Raw genomic sequence first — 5,221 nt, forward strand, 5'->3', positions numbered from 1 at the left:
TCTGGGATTTCCAGAGAGTGGAAGATGACTTGCTAAGATCATAAGCTTTTGTGCTTTTTCACATTTACAGCTTTGTTTTTCTTCTATTTTCTAGCCATTACTAAGAATTCTTTTAAAATATCAGATGTCATGAATATGACTGACAATAATTTAAATGGAAAAAGAAATATTCAAAGCCTTAAAGATTTAGATATTTAGAGAAAATATTCACTCTCACAGGGATACTGTTTAGTTCTCCCTTTTGCCCTCCTTGACAAGCCCTTAAACATTTAAAACTTGCTCTGGACATAAATCCACTTTTTGGGGCACTAGTTCTTTTACTTATTTGCTCATTGTAACTCCAGCTAACTCAGATATTGATAAAAGGCAGAAAAATTGACATGAATTCCTAACATTACAGTTCTAGTTCATGTTTTGAACTCAAGTATGTCAAGTAATGTATTGCTATAATAATTCCTTCCTATGTAATATAGGAACAAAGATGGTTATTGAGCCTGGATGAATGAATGAACGAATGAGTGGAATTAGTGAAGAAGAAATAGAAAGGAATTTTAGATTTAGCTACCAGGTATGTTAAGCCCTTTTACTTTTCTTTCTTTTGCTTGTATTGATGTGAGAGAAAATAGTTATTGCTCCTCACCATGACATGTGAACTTACATATATCTTAAACCAGAACCATAGAGAGATGCTACAATGTGCAGTTCTCAGGGATGCCAACAACTTCTAGCTCAGAACAAGGGGTTATACCAGAGATGATCACAATTACAGTATTTTTCTCTTATATTCAATTGACATTTAAGAAGAACTTCATCCAAAGGCCACTGGAGGCAGCAGGGTGCTGCATTTACTTCCACACCTACCCAATTAAGCCAAAACTGAATTCCCACTTTTCAGATTCTTAGTGGCTTGTGTGGAGGATTTCTGGGATAAAGATCACAGCTGATAACTATAGCATGACTGAAATTTTTGAGTGAGTGTAATTCAGTCTGCATAGGCAAAAGTAGCTTTGCACAAAATGAGACAAGTCAACACTTTCCCGTAAGATAATACAGAGCTCATATCCTTATTTCAGGATAAGTTGTTTTTCTCTGATGTTGTTTTCTTTCACAGAAACCCACTGCACACTAGGGTGTGTATCTGTGCATTTATGCTGAATTTTGCATGGTGCAAACTTCTTTCCTGAAGACAAACACAACAGGCAGATGGCAGACATAGGTTGCTTTGCTTACCACATTGCTGGCCAGTACATATTCATTGTAACTCTAGAACAGACTGGGACAGAAAGGAGCACTACCACTCCAAAGGCCAACCAAAGCGATGGTTTGTCTTCATTTTGCTGCTGTCAGTTTTGGAAGAAGGAATATACAGTAACCACTTGAACTGGGCTGTATCCCAGTATTGTTGATATTTAAACAAGTAAAAACCAACCAACCAAAAAAACCAAAAAACAAACAACCCCAACAAACAAACAAACAACAACAATAAAAAAAAAAACCACCAAAAAAAAAACCCAAAACCACACCACCAAAAAAACCACAAAAAACCATGAATACATGTAAAATCTTAGAAAAAAAAGTTAGGATTGTAAATATCTGTGTCATCCTATTTACAGCTGCTTTTTTTTTTTTTTTTTTTTTTTGAGATATTAGCTCTGCTGCATCCACAGAGCAAAGTTTCATGCACTGTCTCTTTAGCCATGGTTTTACCACAGACCTGTGTTTGCAGATTGCTAGCGTGTGCCTCTCCTGCTCTTCAGACACTGCTGACAATGTTAAACTAGGAGGTAATGACAGCTTGGTCTGGATTGCAAAGTTCTTGTAGGCTTGTTGAATCTCCAAGTGTTCCTCAGACCACAATTTCAATACAGAAAAACATTTGGGCCAGAATGATGGGAGACAACGACAGTCATTTGATTTGAGGTTTGGCAACAAATTCGCTGACAAATGTTTTGGGATAATGCTTGTGGAGGGAAGTACATGCTCATCAGAGATGGGACTTGTAAATTCAGTCTGAAGAAAGAAGACTGAGACACATCATTTACTGGAACACATTACAAGGCCTAATCTGAAGATTTTGACATACTTCCAAGACAAATATGCTACCAAGAGCAAGACATGTTCAGTAAGGTGTGTGTACTGGGAAATGAAGACTTTAATTGCCATACTGGAAGAGCTTTTTGCCTATGCAGCTTCATTACCTTGTCCTAGCAGTGGCTCTTCTGACACAACAGGATTTAGAGATGAATCATGCAGGGCAAATGATGTCTTTATCATCACATAGCACACCTGACCAAGTTAGTTCTTATTATTGGCACACACCTTAGAATTTGAGCCCAATGGTGTAAAACATTAGAAATTATGTCTCTTGTAAAGCTTGGGCCTCTTCATTAAACATCACAGGGATGTTTATAGTTTCCTACTTACTATGCAGATCATAGTAGAGGCACAAATTTTTACACACAGGGTTTCTCTTTGCTTGTTACAATGAATTAGATAGAAGTGCTTTCCACATAGCTCTGTTCTGCAGGATATCTTAGTATAAAAATGATAATTCAATACTGTTTGCCTTTAGCTGGAATTTAACCAAGGTATTTAGCCTTTATAATCTTTCCTTGTGAAGCAGTTTCTCTGACCATGTCATTTCTGTCATTCTTTTCTTACTTCTCTCCAACATCTGATTTTTCCACCTGATATTGAGGTTGAAAAAGAGAGTTGCTATCTTGGTTGCTACATATATACTTGGTTGCTAAAAGGGAAAAAAAAAGGAATGACAGAAGAACAAAGACACATCACTGACTGTGCAGGAGAGCAACAACAAATGAAATATGTAGTTACCAAACTAAAAGGTGTAGATATTCAGTACAATTTAAAAATATTTTAAAGACTGCGAAATACTGTAGAATATTCTAACATTTATCTTGTCTAGTATTTTCTTTTTGTGGCATAGAAAACTGAGCTTTAAAAAACAACACTCATCTGAAAATCAAGTCCAGAGGAGGGCCATAAAGATTATCATAGGACTGGAGAACCTCTGCTATGGAGAGAGACTGAGAGATGAGGTTGTTCAGCCTGGAGAAGAGAAGGCTCTGGGGAGACCTTAAAGCACCTCCCAGCCCAGAAGGGGCTACAGGAAGGTGGGGGAGGGACTTTTTGTGTGAGCATGTAGCAATAGGATGAGGAGGAGCAGTTTTAAGCTGAAAGAGGGTAGATTTAGGTTAGATATTTCCTGTGAAGGAAAAAATTATTTCCTGTGAAGGAGGTGGTGGGACACTGACACAAGTTGCTCAGAGGACCTGTGGATGCCCCATCCTTGGAAGCATCCAAGGCTGGATGAGGCTTTAAGGTCCCTTCCAACCCAAACCATTCTGTGCTTCTGTGATTCTGATTCTGTAATAGAGGAAGAGATTTCAGTACACAAACCGCATTGAAATTTGCAAAAATTTCTAGCATCCTAAACTCTTAATGTAAAAAACTTGTAAATGATTATAAAGGATAGCAAGTTAGCTTGGACTTAAACTATTTTTGTTAAACCTTAGATTAGTGTAATTTGGAATGACACAGTTATAATGTGGAGGATAACATTCCAGTGTTTCCCAAAGGAGACTTGTGTTGGAACATGTCATTACGGACACAGAAAAGCAGAATTGTTTACAAGGGGTCCATGACCTACACACCTGTCTGAAGCCAGTGTGCCTTTTGGTGTCCAAAAAGGTTTGATCTCATTCCTTCTACAGATACTAGCTATTAAGAGTAACCCTTCTCTGAAAATATAGTGTAGAAAAAAGGTATTCAAAACAGGATATGACATCAGTTGGAAAATAGTAAATGGGGTATGAGTGGCTGGAGAGCAGCATGGCAGAGAGGGACCTGGGGGTCCTGGTTGGTGGCAAACTGAGTAAGAGCCAGCAGTGTGCCCTGGCTGCCAGGAGGGCCATCTGTGTCCTGGGGTGCATCAAGCACAGCGTTGGCAGCCAGGCAAGGGAGGTGATTGTCCCACTCTGCTCTACTCTGGTACAGCCTCACTTTGAGTCCTGTGTGCAGTTTTGGCCACCACAGGATAGAAAAGACATCGAGCTGTTGGAGAACATCCAAAGGAGAGCAACAAGGATGGTGAAGGGTCAGGAGGGGATGAATTATGAGGAGTGTCTGAGGTCACTTGGATTGTTCAGTTTGGAGAAAAAGAGGCTGAGGGGTGACCTCATTACAGTATAGGGTTTCCTCACGAGGGGAAGAGATGGGACTGGTGCTGATTTCTTCATTCCTGTGACCAAAGACAGGAATTGTGGAAATGGTAGGGAGCTGAATCAGGGAGGTTTGATATCAGGAAAAGGTTTTTCACACAGGGGGCTGTTGGAGAATGGCTTGGTAAACAGACATGGCAAGGACACAGTGTCCTTGGCGGTTTTGTTACAAAGTTTGAAAAAGTAAGATAGCAAGTAAACAAGGTGGGGGTATGAGTGGAAAATCCCCAAGCGGGGGGGGGGAGCGTGCAAATATAACTTTTCAGTAACAGCCAATCAGTAACTGACTCGTAGGCATAATTAACAACAACAGTATAAATGGAACCCTGAACTCTCACTAAAGTTGAAACTTGTTTGTTAATTACATTGATTGCCCATTTGTCTTCCCTTGTCGTTCCGACAGGAGGCAGTTGAGCAATGGAAAGAGCTCCCCAGGGCAGTGGTCACAGCACCAAGCCTGCCTGAGTTCAAGAAGCATTTGGATAACACCTCTGAGGCACATGGTGGGATTCTGGGGGTGCCCTACACGGGGACAGGAGTTGGACTTGATGATCCTGATGGATTCCCTCCGACTAAGCAGATTTTATGATTCTATGTAGTAAGTTCACCTGTCTTTTTGGTTGGTTGGTTTGTTTGGGGTTTTTTGGTTTTGTTTTGTTGTTTGGGTTTTTTTCTTTAATTTGAGCAAAAGGACAGCTAAATTTTGGTTTCCCGCTCCTCACGTTAAAAGCTCTCCTCCTTTTTGGGCCTTGAAGCAAGGTCTGAAAGCATGGTTAAATTTTCTTAAGGGATGTGAGCATTGCATCTTTTAAGGGATATTAGCATTGTAAAACTAAGACCTCCAACTCTTCTCCCCAGCCAGCAATACACACTAAACACGAATTTACTACCACCCGAGCTCCCAAAGGTGGCAGCGAATTAACTGACCGTTCCGGAAGCCGCCGCAGTTGGAGTCCCCGCTCGCTTGCCCGGAACCTTTG

This window comes from Heliangelus exortis, chromosome 3 (assembly GCF_036169615.1).
Source record: "Heliangelus exortis chromosome 3, bHelExo1.hap1, whole genome shotgun sequence".
Lineage (NCBI taxonomy): Eukaryota > Metazoa > Chordata > Aves > Apodiformes > Trochilidae > Heliangelus > Heliangelus exortis.